At 37.6% G+C, this 24826-nt stretch overlaps 1 protein-coding gene across 17 annotated transcripts in view; it reads left to right on the top strand.

Moving 5' to 3' along the window:
* MAGI2 (membrane associated guanylate kinase, WW and PDZ domain containing 2) overlaps positions 1 to 24826 on the top strand; it is a 1439413-nt gene that overhangs the window by 1197241 nt on the left and 217346 nt on the right. The gene's annotated exons all lie outside the window — the stretch shown is intronic.

Below are 24826 nucleotides of genomic sequence, written 5' to 3'. Positions count from 1 at the left end.
GGGCTGAGTGTCCTGGGTGGAGTATGGGAATAGCAACATTGAAGAGTGTGGTAAAGCGCTAGAGCCCTGGATGTTTCTTCCCCTCTACCTTCTGTGTGGGGAAGGAAATGGGGTAAAGCACAGGATCCCTTCTCCACATCTCCGCTGCTTTGCTCTTGATGACCAGTGAACCGGGAGAGAGAAGGGAGGGAAAGAGCCATAGATAAAGAGAATACTCAAAAACAGAGTGCAAAGGAAAGGGAACAGGTTAAGTCCTGGTTTTCCCATTTGCCAATATGTGGACTTAGGACACTGAAAGTCAATAAGCCTCAACCGTGTCATCTGCTACAATGGGATAATAATACTACCTAACCCAGTGGTAGTGTTGTAGCCCAACAGCTGCTCACTAAATGTCTGTTGAGTCTAAATTAACACTGAAGTTTCAGCATGGACGAGTCAGAAGTAAGAGTACAGTGAGGAACTCATGCATGAAGAACACACATGTAACAAACGAGTGGTTGCCTATTTAAAGCATTCAAAACAGCCTGAAACTCTTGCCAGTTTGAAATGCAAGTGAAGGCAGTCAAAGCTGAAAGAAAGAAGCACCTTTTATGAATTTATTTGGCCCTCTCTGCAGGTGTTTTTCCTTCAAGGAAGTATTACATTGTTGATTTCTTGCTTGGAAATGGACAGGAAATACCAGGCATTTGTGAGCAGCACTCTATAAAGTCTTAGGTTTCTGTACTAAAAGGGAAATTTATATGATAGCAAAACAATCTTAAATTTGACTGTCTCAAGGCATTGTTACAAAATAGCACTTGAATGCTGATAATTAAATGTTGGCAGGATAGTTTAATTTCTCCCATTATTTAAGATTAAAATAAACATTCCTAATTAAATAGCCATATCTTCATAATGTCCAATTGAAAATCAAATATTTGCAACAAGTTTTTGATATTAAATGGTATTACAAAATCACTGTACAGTATCCACTGTATGATTCATAGAAACAAATTTGGACACATTTTTCATATACAGCTTCTTCTAAATTCATGACATAGCAAAAAAAAAAGGTACTTTGACATCCCTAATTTACATTATGGTAATTTGTACTTTCCTGAAAACATTTATTTCATGGCTATCAGCTAGGCTACCCTATTCCCACTTTTCCCCTACCCCTCATTTACTCCACAAGTAATCAAAGTTATATTTGCAAATGAAGGACTTGCTTTTGTTTTTTGGCTAGCATATAGCAAAATGCAGTATGCTGTCATGCTTTAATTACTTCTAGTCAAAAATCTCTTGAGTTTCCCCTAATTCCCACAATTTGTGCTCATCTCTCTGAAATTAATAGGAACTAGCACCATGTTTAAGTGAGGAAATTCACTTTATCTTCTTTTGGGCTACTCAGAAGTACCTATGGCCTCACGGAGATAAGCAGACTCAAGAACTGAGTCGCAGGCCTGGGTCCCTACATCAGGACCATGATTGGTCAGTTGTGTTTAATTATTTACTAGAGTTTTTAATTTATAAAGTAATAATGTACGTGGTTTAACTTTTTTAAAGCAAATAATATCTAAAGGTATAAAATGAAAGTAATTTTCTCTCCTATCCCAGACTTTCAGTCCTTTTTCTCAGAGGCAAATGTGTTTTGCATGTATATTCTCAGAAAGTTTGTAGTCTACTAGCACATGTCTGAATATATATAGTATATTTAATATAGATGGGATGGTATACATACGTGTTACTTTAAAATACCTTGGTTTTTTGATATTTGTTTTACAGACACCGTGTGGTATAATTTACATACCAAAACATTCACCAATGTAAGTGTATGCTAAGTTGCTAAAATGATATAGTTGTGCAACAATCATAATCCTTAGAACATCCATCATCCTGAGTTCCCCCAAAGCCCCAGGTAGCCACTAATATGCTTTCTGAATAGTTTTGTCTTTCTATAATATTTTCATACATGGTATCAAACAGTACATAATATTTTACTTAGCTTAATGCTGTTGAGAGTTACCCGTGCCAGTGTAGGTGTAAGTGGTTTGTTTCTTTTATGGCTGCATAGTATTCCATTGCACAGATACACTACATTTTTGTGTCCATTCATTAGTGTATGGACATTTGTTTCCATTTTTTTGATATTTATGAATCATGTTATAAACATTTGGATACAATTGTGCTTATGTTTTTATTTTTCTTGGGTAGATACCTAGGAGTGGTATTGCTCGGCTATAAGAAGAAAGTGGCTGTTGTACAAGGTTTCCAATTTCTGCCCATTGTTGCCCACATTGGGTATAATCAGTCTTTTTTATTATAGTTATTCTAATGAGCATGTAGTGACAACTTTATGTGGTGTTAATTTACATTTCTCTAATCCTTTTACATGTTTACCGTGTTTTCATGTGTTTATTAGCATTTACATATCTTCTTCAGTAGCATGTCTATTCAAATAATTTGCCTATATTGGGCTGTCTGTTCTTGTAAGTTGTATTGTTATGAAAGTTCTTCCTTTATAAGCTATGTGATTTACAGGTATTTTCTGTCTATGGCTCATCTTTTCATGTTTTAATGACCCCTTTGAAGCACACAGTGTTTAATTCTGATAAAATCCAATTTATCAATTTTTTTTTTCTAATATGGATCATTCTTTTGGTATTGTATCTAAGTACTCTTTGCCTGATCCAAGATTTCTCCTGTTTTCTTCTAAAAATTGTATACCTTTAGCTCTTTTATTTAGGTCTATAAACAATTTTCGGGTAATTTTTATGTATACTGTGAAATAAGAGCCTAAGTTTTCTTTTTGTTGTTGTTGTTGTTGTTTGTTGTTGTTTGCAGTTCTTTTTGCTTATGTATATCCAATTGTGCTAGCACCGTTTGTTGAAAAAACTATTTTTTTCACTGAATTCTCTTGACACTTTTGTCAAAAGTGAATTAGCATAAATGTGCAGGTTTATTTCTAGATGCCCTATTCTGTTCCATTGATCTGTTTGTCTATTCTTGTTATAATGCCATGCTCTCTAAGTTACTTTAGCTTTCTATTAAGTCTTAAAGCCAGAGAGTGTCAGTCCTCCAACTTTTTCTCCTTTTTCAAAATAATTTGGCTATTCTAGGTCTTTTGCATTTCCATAGACATTCTAGGATTGGATTGTTTTTTCATTTTTGTTTTCTGTTCTTTTATTGTTTTGTTTTGTTTTAAGAGACAGGGTCTCATTCTGTGGTCTAAGCTACAGTACAGTGGTGCAGCCATCACTCACTGCAGCCTCAAACTCCTGGGCTCAAGCGATCCTTCAGCCTCTCCAGTAGGTAGGGCTACAGGCATGTGCCACTGTAAAGTTTTTTAGTTTTTCTTTTAGTGATGAAATCTGTGTTTCCCAGTTGGTCTAGAGCTCCTGAGCTCAAGCAGCTTTCTTGCCTCTACCTCCCAAAGAGCTGGGATTACAGGAATGAGTCACTGTGCCTGGCCTAGGATTGCCTTTTTAATTATTTTGTTACATAAAAGGTCTGCTGAGATTTGTGTGTTACACTGACTCTATAGAATAATTTGTGGAAAATTGCCAACTTAGCGTTGAACCTATTAATTCATAAATACAGTGTATGTCTTCACTTTGTGGATCTTTATTTCTCTCAGAAATAGTTTGTAGTTTTCCATGTATAGATCTTGTACTTTTGTTCAATTTATTTCTAGCTATTTTATTCTTGTTGATGTTATTGTGAGTGGAATTTTTATGTCTTTTCAGGTTGTTTATTGCTAATATATAGAAATGCATTTGTTTTTCATTTTTAATTTTGTACACTGCAATTTTATTTAACTGACATTTTAGGTCTGGAGGCTTTTTGTAGACTCCATATTTTCTATGTAGCTATTATACCATCTGGTAATAAAGACAGTTTTACTTCCTCCTTTCCAATTTTTATGCCTTTGACTTCTTTTCCTTGCCTTATTAAACTAGGTTCAGCTTCCAGAATTACACTGAGTACAGGAGAGATGAGTAGACATCCTTACCTTGTTACCAATTTTAGAAAGTGTTAATCTTGCATCATTACATCACATTTTAGGGCAGGAATTTTATATGCCCTTTATCATGCTGAAGAAGTTGTCTTCTCTTCTTGGTTTGCTGGAAATTTAAATAATCAGTGGGTGTTGGTTTCTATCAAATGTTTTTTTCTGCAGCTATTGGATGATCCTGTAGTTTTTTCTTTATTAATATGGTGTATTACATGACATGATTTTTGGATATTGAACTAATTTAACATTCCTGAGATAACCCTACTTGATCATGGTATATAATTCCTTTTGAATGTTGCTTAATTTTGTTGGCTCATATTTTGTTAAGGATTTTTAAACCTGTTTGGGGGAAGGTTTTCCTGTTGTTTTCTTTCATGTGACATATTTCTCTGGCTTTGGTGTCAGGATAATAGTGGCTTCATAAAATGAGTAGAAAACTGTTCCCTTCTCCCTCTATTTTCTAAAAGAGCTTGGGTAGGGCTATCATTTCTTCCTTAAAAGTCGGATAGAATTCACCAGTGAAGACACCAAGTCTGAGCTTTTATTTGTAGGAAGATTTTTAGCTATTAATTCTTTTCTTGAATGTTCTTTTTCTTCTTAAATCAGTTTTGGTGATTTATGTATTTCTAGAAATTTTTACAATTCATCTAAGTTGTTGAATTTATTAGCATAAAGTTATAAATAAAATTTTATGTAATTCCTTTTTAAGAAACAACTTTTGAAATGGCTGACTTTCTGTTTTCCATTTCAACGTTTTCCACTCTGATAGTTATAGCTTTTTCTCTCCAACTTACTTCGCGTTTGATTTACTTTTCCTTTTCTGTCTTCTTGAGGTGGAAGCTTAGAGGATTAATGATTCCAGTTCTTTCTAACAAAATCACTTAAATGTATAGATTTCACTCCAAGTACTTCTTTAGCTAAGATTTCATAAATGTTACTATGTTAGTTTTACCTTTTCACTCAGTCTAAGATATTTTATTTCCCTTATAATTTCTTTTTTGACTGTAGGTTACTTGGAAAAGTGTTTATTCTTCCAACATTTAGAATTTCCTAAATCTTTTTCTATTGCTGATTTTGAATAATTTCATTGTGAAAGAGAGCATGTTTTGTATGATTTTGGTCCTGTTAAATATATGTGCTAGTGCTGTGCTTTTTTTAATCTTAATTTATTTTGGAGGGTTTTATGTATTAGTTCAGAAATATATCTTGTTTTTAATAATCAGATTCTCACTAATGCTTATGGATATTTTTGTTGCTTTCAGGCTTTTTCTACTAGAAAAATGTATCTTTTAAATCTATCTCTGCATTAGAAAGTAGATCTATAATATAGATTTATTCTTTCCTTTCTTCCACAAATACTTTATATTTGACATAATTGTACATATTTATGGGGTATATGATGTTTCAACACATGTGTATGCTATATAATTATCAAATCAGGGTAATTATATCCATCACCTCAAGCATTTATCATTTCTTTGTGGTGAAAACATGCAAAATCTTCTTTCCTATCTACTTTGAAATATACAATACTTATTGATAACTACAGTCAACCTAATGTGCCATTGAACACAGGAACTATTTTCTCCTATCCAACAGTAACTTTGTATCCTTTGCACAACCTCTCCCTCCTCTTCCTTCTCACTACTCTACCTAGCCACAGCTACCAACTATTCTATTCTCTACTTCTATGAGATATTCTGCATATAAATGAGATCATGCAGTATTTGTCTTTTTGGGCCTGGCATACTTAATATAATGTCCTCCAGGTTTATTCATGTTGTTGCAAATGACAGGATTTCATTCTCTTTTATGACTGAGTAGTATTCCATTGTATAGATTTACCACATTTTCTTTATCCATTCATCCATTGATGGATACTTGGGTTGGTTCCACATCTCGGCTACTGCAAATAGTGCTTCAATAAATATAGGAGTGAAGATAACTCTTTGACATACTCATTTTATTTTCTTCAGATATATACCCATTAGAATTACTAATCATACCATAGTTCCATTTTTAATATTTTGAGAAACCTCCATACTGTTTTCCATAATGGCTATACTAATTTACATTGCCATCAACAGTGTGCGAGGGTTCCCTTTTCTCCATATCCTCACCAATACTTACTATCTTCTGTCTTTTTGCTAATAGCTATCCTAACAGACTGAGGTGATACCACACTGTGGTTTTGATTTGTATTTCTCTGATGATTAGTGATGGTGAGCAATTTTTCACATAACTGTTAGCCATTTGTATGTCTTTTGAGAAATGTCTACTCAGGTCTTTTGCACTTTTTTATTGAGTTATTTTAGTGTTAAGCTGTTTGAGTGTCTTGTATATTTTGGATGTTAACTTCTTGTCAGAAAAATAGTTTGCAAGTATTTTATCCTATTTTGTCGGTTGTCTCCTCACTCTTTTGATTGTTCTTTCTCAGTGTGGAATCTTTTTAATTTGATGTAATCTCATTGGCTACTTTTTTGTTGCCTGTGCTTTTGAGGCATATCCAAAAACAACATCGTCCAAATCAATGTCATAAAGTATGTCCCCCTGTTTTCCTATAGTAATTTCGTAGTTTTGGATCTTACATTTAAGTTTTTAATGCCTTCTGAGTTGATTTTCATGAGAGATAGAAGTCTAGTTTTATTTCCAATTTTCATAACACCATTTATCAAGCTGTGCTTTCCCCATTAACAAAATGTTTTATCTAAGTATAGCCACTCCTACTCTTTTGGTTACTGTTTGTTTGAAATATCTTCTTCCATCCATTTATTTTCAGCCTCTGTATGTTTTTAAGGTTAATGTGGGTCTCTTGTAAACAGCACATAGTTGGATCTTGTTTTTTAAACTATTCAGCCAATCTGTATTTTCTGATTGGAGATTTTAATCTACTTTCATTCAAAGTATTTATTGATAGATAAGAACTTACTACTGATTTTTTGTTAATGGTTCATAGTAGAGATATGTATGATTTACAGAGCAACGTGATAGTATTGAGGTATTCTGGATTTGATATATTTGCCCTTGTCAGTGAATGTTGTACTTTATGTTTTCATTTCTACTTGAAGAACTCCCTTAAGCATTTGATATAAGGCAGATGTAGTGAAAATGATTTCCCTCAACTTTTGCTTGTTCAGGAAAGACTTTCAGCACTTTCAGTATCATCCCCTTCTTTCTTGGCCTCCAGGCTTTCTGCTGAGAAATCTGTTCATAGTCTAATGGTAGTTCCCTTATATATGACTTGACATTTTTCTTATTGCTGCTTTTTAAATTCTTACTTTGTCTTTGACTTTTGACCATTTAATTTTACTTTGCCTCAGTGAGGACCTCCTTAGGCTGAGTCTGTTTGGAAACATATAAGCTTCATGAATCTGGATGTCCATATCTCTTCTAAGACTTAGGAAGTTTTCACCAATTATTTTGTAATTACAGATAAGCTTTCTGTCCCTATCTTTGTCACTTCTTCTGAAACTCTCATAATGCAAATGTTTTCTCATTTAATGGTATCCCAGGACTCTCATAGGCTGTTTTTACTTTATCATTTTGGGGGTTTGTTGTTTTCCTTCTGACTGGGTAAATTCAAAAGACCTATCTTCAAGTTCAGAGATTCTTTCTTCTGCTTGATCTAGTCTGCTACTGAAGTTCCATATTGTATTTTAATAATTTCATTCATGAAATTCTTCAGCTCTAAGATTTCTATTGGTTCTTTTTTATGATAACCATCTCTTTGTTAAATTTCTTTGAGATCATAAACTGTTTTTCTGATTTTTTTTCAACTGTTCTATCTGTATTATCTTGTATCTCACTGAGTTTCATTAAGATAATTATTTTTAATTCCTTTTCAGACAATTTATAAATTTCCCCTTTCTTTTCAGGTTACAGAGAGTTATTTTGTTCTTTTGGTAGGGTCATATTTTCACCTCCAAATAAGTCTTGGTATGCCAGCTGAAAAAGATGTAATAGTTGGTTCCAAGTATATTCAGGGAATAGTCTTTGTACAGTTTCTTCAGCTGCAATCAACATTTGCAGTGATGTCTCAGCAGCCTAGGCTATAGGAGTTTGTGGCAGCATAGATTGCTGGGGTTCTTGGTGGAAAGTGTTTTGAGACTGTTATGATGATGTTTTCTCCACAATGAGCAGATTTAGCTGAATGAATCCCTCTTGGTGTTGGGTCTGACATGGTCAATATGCAGCTGCAGCAGCACTGGGCTCCAGGACACAGGTGTCAGAGCAGCTTTGAACCTGGGGTCCTGGGTTCAAGATCTTGCCAACCAATTGTACCAAGTGGGTCTTGTGGTATAGGTTTACTCTCTGAGGCAGGGTTGGATACAGATTACCCACAGAGCCAGAGTCTGTGACTCTGAGGCAACATCCAGCAGCTTAGGTCCAGGGGTCCAGGTTGTAGCTATGACTGTAACCCTGAGGGCAGAGCATAGCACTGGCCTGGCTCCAGGAAAGAAGGGGTGCTATGGAGATTTGGGCCTGGGAAGCAGGACACAGCTGTATCGCCAATAGGACATAGTGTCAACTCAGATCCTGGGGGATGAGACATTGTTCAGTGGTGACTTTGGACCCTGAGGTGGTAGAACACAGCAGCATCTCAGACTTTGTAAGGTCAGGTGCAGCACCAAGAACCCTAGAATAGCAGACTGCCACAATTGCTTAGGCCCTGGTGGGACAGGAAGCAACACAGACATGACTTCACTCCCCAGGGAAGGGGATGTCTCAGCAGCTCTAAGGGGCTAGTTTGACTCCAGGGAAGCAGGATACTAGTTGTTGAGCATGCAGATGAGGGTGTCTCAGTGCAGCCAATACTGTTGCTCTGGGATGTATGGTTCTATCAGCTCAGCCGAGGAATGCATGGCTGCTCAGCTTCACCAGGGCACTAATTCCTTTGGAGGCAATGCACTGCTTCAGCTCAGTCCCAGGAGATGTGACTGCTCTGTGTGGCCAAGACATCATTTCCCAGGAGGCAGGGCACATCTTCAACTCAGGCACTGGTGGGACACGACTGTTCTGGACAGTCAAGGTACTGCTTTCCCAGGATGCAGGGCACTATTTCAGCTTAGGCGCGGGAGACCTGGGTATAGCAGTTACTGGGAGGGGTAGATGAAGCTGCTTTGTCAATCCACTGTTTACTTGGGAGGCAGCGCACAGCTTTATCTTGGACCCTGATTGACAAGATGCAGCAACCAGTGGGAGGGAACAGCTCCACAGCAGCTCGGCCCCACAGGGTAGGGTAAGGGAGCAGCTCTACTCAGGGATGGTGAACCACTGAACAGGAGTGGTTCTGTGGTAGCTAAACCTTACGCATGGAAGGGTGCCATGGCCACTCACTGCCAGAGCAGGACACACTCTAGCAGCAGTTCTGATTCCAAGATGGCATAGCACAGTAGCCCTGTGGGTCACAGGGGGCAAGGCACAGTGTCAGCTGCTTCTCTGGAGGGAACATGGCTGTGTGGACTCCTGCCGCCTCCTTCAGCTGGGTTCAGTGTCTGTGAGGACTGCAGGAGTTCCCAGTAGTGAGGATTGTAGGTGTCCCTGGTGTTGATGGGAGATGCTGGGGTCTACCTGCTTACCTTTTCCTCACAGGTAGAAGTCCCTCATGGTTCCCAGCTGAGCCCAGCTGGGAGGTGTAATGGTGGAGGCCAGGGGTTTCCTTCCATTCTCTCTGGGCCAACCTAGATTTCTGTGCTCTGCAGGGTTTCTGCTACTCCTTTGATGTACACTGGTGCTCTCCTTTAGTTATTTTCATCAAAATGTAGTTACATATTTGTTGTCTGGGCTGTCCTTGTGGGGTAGGGACAAGTGCTAAGGGTTTCTAGTTGGCTATCTTGCTCCTTTCTTAGATTCAACAAATACTTTTTGAATGCCCACAATGTGTTAGGCACTTTTTTGGCACTAGAGATAAAGCAATAAACAAAGCTAATCACATCCTTTTTCTCATGAAATTGACATTATATTAGAGACAGACAAAAATAAAAATCAACATAAATATGTCCTTAGTTTATTTTTTAACATTTTTATCTCCTATCCCCCTGGAGTTTTATTCTTGAATATCAGCCTTATGCGCAGCTCCCTTACTGAGTTATCTTATTGTTTCTCATATTTTTTTTCAGATCATTTCATGGTATTTGGGGGCAGACGGTCATACCACCTACAACTAACAGTCACTTTGCCTCCTCCTTTCTTATTTGCACACCTTTGATTTGTGTTATAAATGCATTTGACTGTTAATAGTGAGGATTATGGAAATTCCTAACCATTTCCCGACTTAAATGGAAACTCTCATTTTACACTGTTAAATACAAAACTGGCCTTTCATTTAAGATTAATATTTGCCATGCTAAGGAAAAACCCCTCAATTCCCATTTCATTCATAACCCATATCAAAAATAGGTAATAAATTTTATCCAAAGCTTTTTGGCATCTTTGGAGATGATTATTATATTCTCCTTTGACTTATCACCGTAATGAGTTGCATTAAAGGACTTATCACCTTTAAACTATCCTTTTGCTCCTGGAATAAACTACATTCAATCTTATCTTATGCCTATAATATGCTCCTAAATTCTATCTCTTTACATAGAATTTTGCATCAACTTTAAATGACATTGGTCTAAAGTTTCCTTTTTGGTATATGTTTTACTATCATATTTTATCATTAAATTTATGCTGGTATCTTAAAAGCAATCAATACTCTTTCTTTGCTGAGAAATAATTTAATTCTCTTCAAAGTTATCTATTCCTTGAAGATATAATATACGTCTTTGCAATTATCAAGTTTCGGTGTGTTGAGTTTTGTTTTTTGTTTCATTTGGTTTGGTGGGAGGAAGGGTATCTTTTTACAACTTTTCAATTTCTTCTACAGTAATTAATCTTAGAGTTTCTGCTTTGCCAGGGCTGTTTTTATAATGCTTGTTATCCTATAAATTATCTCTTTTATTCAGGTTTTCAAGTGTATTTAAATAGAATTGGAATCAAATATTCTCCATTTTTCTTCCAGTTTCCACTTTACCAGAGAGTAGTTCTATTATTACCATTTTTTTCTTTCTTACTTTTTAATTTAAGTAGAGATAAGGTCTTGCTATGTTGACCAGACCGGTCTCAAACTCCTGGCCTCAAGCAATCCTCCCATCTTAGCCTACAAAAGTGCTGGGATTCCAGGCATGAGCCACTAGGCCTGGCCCTTAGTTCCTATTAGTGCTTTTTCTTAATTAGGTTGGCTAATGGTTATTCTATTTTAATGGCTAAAAAACATACTAGTTTATTTATAAATAATTTATTGGCTGATGCCCAGCCTACTGTGGAACAGGGAACAATTACACTCTGCCCAAAGACACTGTTGTTTGATGTCTGGAATATGACAAACCCAGAGAGATTAACATAAGCAAGCCTTATTATATATTTTACTCATATTTATAATAAAATGCAACAAAGTATTCTGCTTAATTTGTAAACTTTCCATTAATTGCAGTTGACCAGTTTTTGAAAACTCTTCTTCCTAGTTCTATAAAACATGATCCCCCAAAGTATTCACTGGATCGATATATTCTCTTCTTATGCTGACAATAATTAACTAGTATAGATAATACACATCTCTTTTTTTCCATTCAAAGAGAATTCAGAGTATTTAAGAGGTATCATAGACTGTATCAGAGGTTTGAGAGGAAAGCATAAAATTATAGATAAAGAATTATGATTTTGCTTTAAAATTTTAAAAGCATATTATCAGAGAAAACCATTGTATCACAATTTTTAAACCACACAGAAAAAAAAATTTTAAATAAAGCTATAAGTATTAATACAATAGTGCTGATATTTTCTAAAAAAAATTTGAGAAGTTGCTTCAAATTTACAGAAAAAATGTACAAGTATAATACACATAACACCACATACCATTTACCCACATTGATAGAAACATTTTGCCCCATTTGTTTTATAAGTGTGTGTATGTGTGTGTATCTAAACCATTTAAGGGTAAGTTGCATATATCATGCTCCTTTACTCCCAGATATTTTAGCGTTTGTTTCATGTTGCTACTTGCTGGGAGAAATGTATTTAAGCAACTAGTTAGGGAGTGCTATATAATGCTATAAAATATACTTTATATGTATTTATTTATTTATTTATTTATTTTGAGACAGGGTCTTGCTCTGTCACCCAGGCTGGAATGCAGTGGCACAATCACAGCTCACTGCAGCCTTGACCTCCTGGGCTCAAGCAATGCTCCCACCTCAGCTTCCAACTAGCTGAGACCACAGGAATATGGCACCATCCTTGGCTAACTTTTCTATTTTTTGTAGCATTTCAACATGTTGCCCAGGTTGGTCTTAATCTCCTTAGCTCAAACAGTCCACCTGCCTCGGCCTCCCAATGTGCTGGGATTACAGGCATGAGCCACCACACCTGTCTCAAGATACTTTAAAGAATCACTTAAAATAAAAAACCACCATGACCACAACAACAAAAGACTTAAGACATTATCAAAACAGATTTAAGCTACAAAAGAGAATAGGTGTCACTGATAAAGATCTAATATAGAAATATTCCTGAGAGAAAAGCACCAGATATTTGAAAAAATCTGTATCCAGAGAGATTAAGAGAAAATCAAAGTGGATATTCCACATTCAATTATTATATAATCCAACCTTCCACTTGATGTCAGCAGAAAAAAAAACATATATGACAGAGCAAACTAAGTCACAAATCCACAGCATAAGTTGTGAACGACATGGCATACTGACTACTGTATTAACAAATATGCCATAACGTTTTAGCGACTTCATAAAAGTATATTTCTCACTCAAATAACCTGCAATGTATGTGTTCCTGGATGACATATCTCTTGGGTACCTCCCCTCCATGCAGTGACTCAGGAAACCAGGCTTTCTTCTGTTGAAGATTCATGCCCTAGGACCTTATTATCCCTCTCTAGTTTCTAACTAGCTCACAGCTAAAATGAGACCAAAAGAGCAAAGTGCCATTCAAGAGGCTGTAGGCGCCAGCCCAGGAAGGGGTATATATCACTTTTGCCCACATTCAATTGGCTAGAACTCAGTTTTAGTTACCACTGGTCATAAGAGACTGGGAATGGTAGTACATGTTCCTATGAGCCCAGGAATAAAAAAATGGTTTGGGGTCAAACACGTGGTAGTCACTCTGCCCTTGCTGTTCCTTATGTGCTGTCTGTATCCTGACCTGCAAATCAAGGATATATAACTACTGATCATGTCGCATCATCAGTTTTTCTATTTTTTTGTTTTGTTTTTTTGAGACAGGATCTCACTCACCCAGGCTGGAGTACAATGGCATGACCTTGGCTCACTGCAGCTTCCACATCCTGGGTTCAAGCAATTCTCCCACCTCAGCCTCCTGAGAAGCCGGGACTACAAACACATGCCACCAAACCCTCCTAATTTTTTTATTATTAGTAGAGATGGGGTTTCACTATATTGGCTGGTCTCAAACTCCTGACTTCAAGTGATCCGCCCACCTTGGGCTCCCAAAGCACTGGGATTACAGGGCCACTGGTATATATATTAAAATTCACAAGGTATCCTCACATTTACGTTCTCAACTTTCACTGAGTTAAAATAACTTAGACTGAGAGTTAATAATTGGCCCAAGTTCAGTGTGTGTCTATGCAAAGGGCTGAGCAATTTGGGGCTCCCCAAATGTGAGATGTCTGAATATCAATAACAAGATACCCCATTCTAAGCATAGAAAATGCCATGCATTTTATGAGACATACACCAAATGGGGATATCGATGCTCAAATGACACTTAGCATGAAAGAAACAGGAGTCCAGGAATACGTGTAGAGTTGTTGTCACACCATTTAGAAGTAGCAGAAACAGAACTCACACCTGAATCTTCTGACTGTAATTTTAGTGAGTTTTTATCTTGTCAGTTTCCCAAAGTCTTATCATTTTTTTTTTTTAAAAAAAGGCTTTCATTTTGATGGCTTCTGCTTGACTCTGCAGTACTTATTCATTCGTTTAGTAAGTATTTATTTAGGGCTTACCGTGTACTCAGCACTAGTCTAGGTGCGGAAATATGGCAGTGAGCAAAACAAAGTCCCTTCCTCAAGAAGTTTGCTTCCCAGGAGGAAATTAGACAAACACAGTAATACATATTGGGGATGAGAATAAAGAAAACTGAGAAAAAGGATCAGAAAAAGGAAAGTGATGGATAAGGAAGAGTTCTTTTTTTCACATTTATTTTTTACATTGACATAAAATTGTATGTGTTTATTGTGTACATGTGTTGAATATCTAATATATGTATTCATGTTAAATGTAGCTAACGGTATATGTTAAATCTAGCTGATAGAGGTATTATCTTACATAATTATTTTTGTGATGAGAACATTTAATGTCCACTCTCAGCATTTTTCAAGAATATATCATTAACTATAATCACCATGCTGCACAATAGATCTCTTGAACTTATACCTCTGTGGTTTTTTTTATTCTTTAACATCTCCCCAACTCCTCCTAGCCCCACAACCATCCCAGCCTCTGATAACCAGAATTCTACTTTCTACTTCTATGAACTCAACTATTTTAGATTCCACATATGAGTAAGATTATGCAGTATTTGCCTTTCTGTGCCTGGCTTATTTCACTTACCAAAATATCCTTCAGTTCATCCATGTTGTTGCAAATGATAGGACTTTATTCTTTTTTATGACTGAATAGTATTCCATTATATAGATATAGCACATTTTCTTTATCCATTGATTTCATATCTTGGCTATAATGAGTAGTGCTTCTATAAACAGGGGAGTGCAGATATCTCTTTGATATATTTGTTTCATTTCCTTTGGATATATACCTAGTGGCCAACTTACTGATCATAGAGTTCTATTTTTAATATTTTGAGAAATCTTCATATTGTTTTCCATAATGGCTATACTAATTTACATTGGCGTCAACAGTGTGCAAGGGTTCTCCTGCCAACACTTGTTATCTTTTGTCTTTTTGCTAATAACCATTCTAACAGGAATGAGGTGATACTGCCTTGAGGTTTTGATTTGCATTTCCCTGATGATTAGCGATGTTGAACAATTTTCATATACCTGTTGGCCATTTCTTTATCTTGTTTTGAGAAATATCTACTCAGGCATTTGCCTATTTTTTGATCAGGTTTTTTTTTTCTTGCTATTGAGTTATCTGAGTTCCTTATATATTTTATATATTAACCCTTTATTGCATGTACAGCTTACAAGTATTTTCTTCCATTCTGCATGTTGTTTCTTCATTGTGTCAATTGTTTCCTTTTCTGTGCAGAAGTTTTTTAGTTTGATGTAACCCTGTTTGTCTAGTTTTGCTTCTGTAACTTGTGTTTTTGGGGTCATAGTGAAAAATCACTGCCCAGCCATAGAGCTTTTCCCCTATGTTTTCCTCTAGTATTCTATAGTTTCAGGTTTTACATTTAAGTCTTTAATCCATTTTGAGTTGATATTTGTATATTGTGATAGATATGGTCTAATTTCATTCTTCTGCATGTGGATATCCAGTTTTCCCAACACCATTTACTCAACTTTCCTTTCTCCATTGTATGTTCTTGGGAACTTTGTCAGACAGCTCTCCTTTAGAAAGAGTGACTAAGGAAAGACATCTCTGCAGAAATTGAAAGAAAGTGAGTGAGCAAGCCATAGAGATATCCAGGGTAAAATCGCCCAGGCAGGCAGAAGACCCTGAGGAAGGGCTGTGCTTGATGAAGACAAGCCATGACAAGGAGCTAAAGTGGCTAAAGCTAATTGAGGAAGAGATGGAATGGTAGAGGAGGTCCAAGAGATTACTGGAGGAGGAGGGAGGCAGGTAATGTTGGATCTTGTGTAGCCATGGACCAGAGAAAGGACTTTGGGTTTCACCTTTGAATGAAATGGGAAGCTTCTGGAGTGTCTGAGCAGGGGATTGATAGGATATAACATTTTTAAAAGCTTGTGCTAGCTGCTATGTTGAGAACAGACTGTTGGTGAGCAAGGATGGATATAAGCAGACAGTCAAGCTGGCTTCCACTGCAGTCCAAATGAGAGATGAAGAAAGCTTGGAGGAGGTTGTTGGGAGTGGATATGATAAGAAACGGATAGTAAGCCAGGCGCGGTGGCTCACGCCTGTAATCCCAGCACTTTGGGAGGCCGAGGCGGGTGGATCACGAGGTCAAGAGATCGAGACCATCCTGGTCAACATGGTGAAACCCCGTCTCTACTAAAAATACAGAAACATTAGCTGGGCATGGTGGTGCGTGCCTGTAATCCCAGCTACTCAGGAGGCTGAGGCAGGAGAATTGCCTGAACCCAGGAGGCGGAGGTTGCGGTGAGCCGAGATCGCACCATTGCACTCCAGCCTGGGTAACAAGAGTGAAACCCCGTCCTAAAAAAAAAAGAAAATAATAAAATATGAAACGGATAGTAATATACTTTAAAAGAACAGTCACAGGATTTACCGGTAGACATGATGGGGTTATAAGAAAAAGGGAAATATCAAAGATTTTTTTTTTGAGACAGTTTCTTGTTATTTTGCCCAGGCTAGCCTTGAACTCCTGGGCTCAAGTAATCCTCCCACCTAGCCTTTTCAGTAGCTGGTACTACTGGCATGCACCACCACACCCAGATGACTACAAAATTTGTAACCTAAATAACTAGAACAAAGTTGCACTTTATTTATATAATGACTATGATAGATGCAAATGGTCACAGGGGATGGGAGGAACCAAGAGCCCAGCCTGGGGCATGTCAAGCTTGAGATGCCTTTTAGCTATCCACACAGAGATGGCTGGCAAATGGGGATTATGTCTAAAGCTGGAGACCAAATGAAAACATCTAGGAAACAGGTGTTAATAAAGAAAAGAAACATTCTGAGGACTAGGAACTGCCAATTTTAAAGGTCAGGAAGGGAAAGAGTGACCAGTAAAAGGCAAAAAAACACATAACTTTTGAGGAAGAAGAAAACCAGGTCCTAGTAGCCTTATGAAGGAAAGTGTTTCAAGATGGAAGATGTGAGCAGTTGTGCCAAGTGCTGAATAAAATAGGATGGAGAAGGTAGCTTTGGATTCGGCAACGGAATCAAATATTTTGAGCTAACATGACCATTCAAGTCAGTTGTAAGCAAAACTCAATTTTTTAAAAATTGGTTGACTAATTGGTAAGAAGTTAATATTAGTGTTTTGGTCACTTGAAAACAAAGCTTCTTTCCTGCTCAAATTGGTGGAGTACATTTATTTGCAGGTACTATGTTTTTATATATATTGGGGATGAGGAAGAATACACATTGTCTCTTCATTATTAACCTGGGTGATCTTTATTTTCTGTCATTCAACTCATAAGAGATCAACTTCTTATCACCAAAATTCCAGGCACACAGAAGTCCATAAAAAATAAAAAGAACCAATATTCCTATTTGTGTCAATGATTAAGTGATGAAATGTTGTTGTTTGTGCTAAGTTTCAATAGGAGTAGCTATCATTCTTAATATTTTAGACCTCATTTCATTTGGCGCTTAGAGGCAGGGAAATTGCATTCATTATATCGAGGAGATTCTTAGAGAAAAGTTGCTTGTTTAGATTTGTATCATAATGTTCAAGTACCATTTTTAAACTGCAGCCCCTCTTTAATACAAACAGAACCTGACTAGAAGCCCAAAACTCACCAGAAAACAATATATCCATGTGACAAACCTACACCTGTACCCCCGAATCCAAAATGTAAAAATAAAATAACATAAAGCAACAAAAAATACATTGTTCTATCCTAAGCCTACCCTGCAAACACATCAGTTAAGTATTTGGATAAATATATCTATTTGTTTTATTTAAAAATATGTCTGTCGGTCATTTCTAAATACTGATGAAAGATGGACAGCAGAAGTGTGTTTACAGATGGTAAATCTATTTTGTATATAACAGGATGATATGGTTCGGCTGTGTCCCCACTCAAATCTCAACTTGAATTGTAGCTCCCATAATTCCCATCTGTTGTGGGAGGGACCTGGTGGAAGATCAGTGAATCATGGAGCTGGTTCCCCCCATGCCGTTCTTGTGATAGTGAATAAGTCTCACGAAATCCGATGTTTTTATAAGGGGTTTCTGCTTTTACTTGATTCTTTTTCTTTCTTGCCTGTTGCCATGTAAGACATGCCTTTCTCTTTCTGCCATGATAGTAAGGGCTCCCCAGCCATGTGGATCTCTGAGTCCATTAAACCTCTTTTTCTTTATAAATTACCCAGTCTTGGGTGTGTGTTTATTAGCAGCATGAGAACAGATTAATACACAGGATGTAATTGTTAATTATTGATTTCATATTAACCTGTAATTTATCCCATTTTCTAGTTTTATTTACCCTAGTCTCTAACACCTTTAATGCACACCTAAATGCATAAGGAGCATGTTAAGATTTGCCTTCATGTGGCAGCATAACGGAAACTCATAAATAAAGCCCTAAATCCCTGGGACAGAGCACCTGGGAACAAAAAGCAGTTTATGAGTTCTGCTGCAGCAGACCTAAAAGTACCTGCCCAGCAGCTCTGAATGAACAACAACAGAGCTCGCAGCTCACCATTTGAGCTCCTATAAAGAAGAGACCGTCTCCTCAAGCAGCTCCCTGACCCCTATATATCCAAAAAGACACCTCATAAAAGAGAGATCAGATTGACACTAGGTGGGTATCCTTCTGGGACAAAGATAGCAGAAGAAGAAAACTGGTAACAACCCTTGCTGTTCAGCAGCTGCTGCAGGTGAACCCCAGGCAAGCAGGGCCTGGAGTGAACCTCAGCAGACCTACAGCAGGGGGGCCAGACTGTCAGAAGGAAAACCAAGAAACAGAAATAACCTCATCATCAACAAACAGAACATCAATCTGAAAGATTTGAGACCCAATCTGAAAGCCAGCAACTACAAAGTCGACAGGTGGATAAATCCTTAAAGATGGGAAGAAACCAGCGCAAAAAGGATGAAAACACCCGAAACCAGAACACCTCTCCTCCTAAAAGGGATCACAACTCCTCGCCAGCAAGGGAACAAGGTTGGATGGAGAACGAGTGTGATGAAATGACAGAATCAGAATTCAGAAGGTGGGTAGTAAGAAACTTCTGTGAACTTAAAGAACATGTTCTAACCAAATGCAAAGAAACTAAGAACCTTGAAAAAAGATTTGATGAAATGCTAACAAGAATGGACAAAATAGAAAGGAATATAAGTGAATTGATGGAGCTGAAAAACGCAACACGAGAACTTCGTGAAGCATGCACAAGTATCAACAGCCGAATGGAACAAGCAGAAGAAAGGATATCAGAGGTCGAAGATCAACTCAATGAAATAAAACGGGAAGGCAAGCCTGGAGAAAAAAGGGTAAAAAGGAATGAACAAAGTCTCCAAGAAATGTGGGACTATGTGAAAAGACCTAATCTACGTTTGATAGGCGTACCCGAATGCAACGAAGAGAATGAATCCAAGCTGGAAAATACTCTTCAGGATATTATCCAGGAAAACTTCCCCAACCTAGCAAGGCAGGCAAACATTCAAGTCCAGGAAATACAGAGAACACCACAAAGATATTCGTCAAGAAGAGCAACCCCAAGGCACATAATCGTCAGATTCACCAGGGTCGAAATGAAGGAGAAAATACTAAGGGCAGCCAGAGAGAAAGGTCGGGTTACCCATAAAGGGAAGCCCATCAGACTCACAGCAGATCTCTCAGCAGAAACCCTACAAGCCAGAAGAGAATGGGGGCAAATATTCAACATCCTTAAAGAAAAGAACTTTCAACCCAGAATCTCCTATCCAGCCAAACTAAGCTTCATAAGTGAAGGAAAAATAAAATCCTTTGGGAACATGCAAGTACTCAGAGATTTCGTCACCACAGGCCAGCTCTACAAGAGCTCCTGAAAGAGGCTCTACACATATAAAGGAACAACAAGTACTAGCTCAACTAAAGGGCAAAACAGCCAGCTAGCACCAAAATGGCAGTATCAAATTCACACATAACAATATTAACCCTAAATGTAAATGGACTAAATGCCCCAATCAAAAGACACAGACTGGCAAATTGGATAAAAAGACAAAACCCATCGGTGTGCTGTATCCAGGAAACCCATCTCACATGCAAGGATACACAAAGGCTCAAAATAAAGGGATGGAGGAAGATTTACCAAGCAAATGGAGAGCAAAAAAAAGCAGGAGTTGCAATTCTCATCTCTGATAAATTAGACTTTAAAGCAACAAAGATCATAAGAGACAAAGAGGGACATTACATAATGGTAAAAGGATCAATGCAACAAGAAGAGCTAACGATCCTAAATATATATGCACCCAATACAGGAGCACCCAGATACATAAGGCAAGTTCTTAATGACTTACAAAGAGACATAGACTCCCACACAATAATAGTGGGAGACTTTAACACCCCATTGTCAACATTAGACAGATCAACCAGACAGAAAATTAACAAGGATATCCAGGACTTGAACTCAGACCTGGACCAAGCAAACCTAATAGACATTTACAGAACTCTCCACCCCAAATCCACAGAATATACATTCTTCTCAGCACCACATCACACCTACTCTAAAATTGACCACATAATTGGGAGTAAATCACTCCTCAGCAAATGCAAAAGAACGGAAATCATAACAAACAGTCTCTCAGACCACAGTGCAATCAAGTTAGAACTCAGAATTCAAAAACTAACTCAGAACTGCACAGCTTCATGGAAACTGAACAACTTGCTCTTGAATGTTGACTGGATAAACAATGAAATGAAGGCAGAAATAAAGATGTTCTTCGAAACCAACGAGAATGAAGACACAACATACCAGAATCTCTGGGACACATTTAAAGCAGCCTCTAGAGGAAAATATATAGCAATAAGTGCCCACATGAGAAGCAAGGAGAGATCAAAAATTGACACCCTATCAACAAAACTGAAAGAGCTAGAGGAGCAAGATCAAAAAAACTCAAAGTCTAGCAGAAGACAAGAAATAGCTAAGATCAGAGCAGAACTGAAGGAGATAGAGACACAAAAAACCCTTCAAAAAAATCAATAAATCCAGGAGCTGGTTTTTTGAAAAGATCAACAAAATAGACAGACCACTAGCCAGATTAATAAGAAAGAAAAGAGAGAATAACCAAATTGATGCAATAAAAAACGATAAAGGGGATATCACCACAGATTCCACAGAAATTCAAACCATCATCAGAGATTATTACAAACAACTCTATGCACACAAACTAATAAACCTGGAAGAAATGGATAAATTCCTGGACACTTGCCTCCTGCCAAGCCTAAACCAGGAAGAAGCCGAAACCCTGAACAGACCCATAACAAGGTCTGAAGTTGAGGCAGCAATTAAGAGCTTACCACCCAAAAAAAGCCCAGGTCCAGATGGGTTCACAGCCGAATTCTACCAGACATACAAAGAGGAGCTGGTACCATTTCTTCTGAAACTATTCCAAACAATACAAAAAGAGGGAATTCTTCCCAAATCATTTTATGACACCAACATCATCCTGATTCCAAAACCCGGCAGAGACTCAACAAGAAAAGAAAACTTCAGGCCAATATCCATGATGAACATAGATGCAAAAATCTTCAATAAAATACTGACAAGCCGATTGCAACAGCACATCAAAAAGCTTATCCACCATGATCAAGTAGGCTTCATCCCGGGGATGCAAGGCTGGTTCAACATACGCAAGTCTATAAACGTAATTCACCACATAAACAGAACCAAAGACAAAAACCACATGATCATCTCAATTGATGCAGAGAAGGCCTATGACAAAATTCAACAGCCCTTTATGCTAAAAACACTCAATAAGCTAGGTATCAATGTAACGTATCTCAAAATAATAAAAGCTATTTATGACAAACCAACAGCCAATATCATACTGAATGGGCAAAAACTGGAAGCATTCCCCTTGAAATGTGGCACCAGACAAGGATGCCCTCTCTCACCACTGCTATTCAATATAGTATTAGAAGTTCTAGCCAGAGCAATCAGGCAAGAAAAAGAAATAAAGGGCATTCAAATAGGAAAGGAGGAAGTCAAATTGTCTCTATTTGCAGACGACATGATTGTATATCTAGAAGACCCCATCGTCTCAGCCCCAAACCTCCTGAAACTGATAAGCAAGTTCAGCAAAGTCTCAGGATACAAAATCAATGTGCAAAAATCACATGCATTCCTATACACCAATAACAGACTTAAAGAGAGCCAAATCAAGAACAAACTTCCATTCACAATTGCCACAAAGAGAATAAAATACCTAGGAATACAACTAACAAGGAATGTAAAGGACCTCTTCAAGGAGAACTACAAGCCACTGCTCAACGAAAAAAGAGAGGACACAAACAGATGTAGAAACATTCCATGTTCATGGTTAGGAAGAATCAATATCGTGAAAATGGCCATACTGCCCAAAGTAATTTACAGATTCAATGCTATCCCCATCAAGCTACCAATGACCTTCTTTGCAGAACTGGAAAAAACCACCTTAAACTTCATATGGAACCAAAAGAGAGCCCGCATAGCCAAGTCAATTCTAAGCAAAAAGAACAAAGCAGAGGGCATCACACTACCAGACTTCAAACTATACTACAAGGCTACAGTAATCAAAACAGCATGGTACTGGTACCAAAACAGAGATATAGACCAATGGAACAGAACAGAGGTCTCAGAGGCAACACAACATATCTACAACCACCTGATCTTTGACAAACCAGACAAAAACAAGCAATGGGAAAAGGATTCCCTGTTCAATAAATGGTGTTGGGAAAGCTGGCTAGCCATGTGCAGAAAGCAGAAACTGGACCCCTTCCTGACACCTTACACTAAAATTAACTCCAGATGGATTAAAGACTTAAACATAAGACCTAACACCATAAAAACCCTAGAAGAAAATCTAGGCAAAACCATTCAGGACATAGGTGTAGGCAAGGACTTCATGACCGAAACACCAAAAGCATTGACAACAAAAGCCAAAATAGACAAATGGGACCTAATCAAACTCCACAGCTTCTGCACAGCAAAAGAAACAATCATTAGAGTGAATCGGCAACCAACAGATTCGGAAAAAATTTTTGCAGTTTACCCATCTGACAAAGGGCTGATATCCAAAATTTACAACGAACTAAAGCAGATTTACAAGAAAAAAACTAACAAGCCCATTCAAAAGTGGGCAAAGGATATGAACAGACACTTTACAAAAGAAGACATACGTGAGGCCAACAAACATATGAAAAAATGCTCATCATCACTGGTCATCAGAGAAATGCAAATCAAAACTACATTGAGATACCATCTCACGCCAGTTAAAATGGCGATCATTAAAAAATCTGGAGACAACAGATGCTGGAGAGGATGTGGAGAAATAGGAACACTTTTGCACTGTTGGTGGGAGTGTAAATTAGTTCAACCATTGTGGAAGACAGTGTGGTGATTCCTCAAGGATCTAGAAATAGAAATTCCATTTGACCCAGCAATCCCATTACTGGGTATATATCCAAAGGATTACAAATCGTTCTACTATAAGGACACGTGCACACGAATGTTCATTGCAGCACTGTTTACAATAGCAAAGACCTGGAACCAACCCAAATGCCCATCGACGATAGACTGGATAGGGAAAATGTGGCACATATACACCATGGAATATTATGCAGCCATCAAAAACGATGAGTTTGGGTCCTTTGTAGGGACATGGATGAACCTGGAAACCATCATGCTCAGCAAACTGACAGAAGAGCAGAAGATCAAACACCGCATGTTCTCACTCATAGGTGGGTGTTGAACAATGAGAACACATGGACACAGGGAGGGGAGCACTACACACTGGGGTCAGTTGGGGGGAAATAGGGGAGGGAGGGTGGGGGGTGGGAAGCTGGGGAGAGATAGCAAGGGGAGAAATGCCAGATGTAGGTGATGGGGAGGAGGGCAGCAAATCACACAGCCACATGTGTTCCTATGCAACAATTTTGCATGTTCTTCACATGTACCCCAAAACCTAAAATGCAATAAAATAAATAAATGGGAAAAAAAAAAAAAGATTTGCCTTCATTACAGTTATCAGTATAAATGTAAGTAATTGTTCCAGTGAAGATATACAGAAATGCCAGTTCAGAGAAACTGTTTTTTTTTTTAATACCTTAAAGTAGCTAATTTCTTTCAAGAGCAAGGACTCTATCTTACATACCATTTTTTCCTCAAAGCTTGGCATGCATATTTGTTGAATTATTTTATTCTGTTATGACACCAGGGAAAGAAGAACAGTCACAAAACAAAATCAGGAAGAGGCATGTGTGAGTCAAATAATGCAGCTGAGTGTACAAAAATGGACAAAACCATTTTTCTACTGCCTCTCTTCTGTCTGGGCTTTTCAAGCAAACTATCATCATTCGATTCTCTTTGGTCATGTACCAAGTCTTTGTCTAATTTGTCTGTCTTCCTCATCTTTGTTCATTCCATAAATGTGCCAGGTGCTGTTATACATATGGGAACATCCATTTAACAACATAAGTTATTGTTCTTATGGAGCTTATTTTAACACTAATGGCTAACCTATAAATTAACCCACCAACTATGCTAGTTGTATGACTATAAATCCTTCACTCACAGTGCCCTCACTCAGAAAAAAAGAGCATACAGTCTGCCCTGAATTAGAAAAGGAAAAACTTATTTAACTGGAATCATAATACCAGGTTTCTAGTATAATCTATGCTGCTAATTTACATGATTACTTTGAGTATGTCACATAAGTTTTCTGGCCACCAACCACCCTTTGTTAAATTGAAGATAAACTGTAATGTCCATATTATGTTTAAAAAAAAAA

Source organism: Sapajus apella, unplaced genomic scaffold, assembly GCF_009761245.1.
Source record: "Sapajus apella isolate SASKATOON/1434 unplaced genomic scaffold, GSC_monkey_1.0 scaffold7, whole genome shotgun sequence".
Lineage (NCBI taxonomy): Eukaryota > Metazoa > Chordata > Mammalia > Primates > Cebidae > Sapajus > Sapajus apella.
Note: the sequence above shows the minus strand (reverse complement) of the source record. Positions and strands in the feature narration are given on the sequence as shown.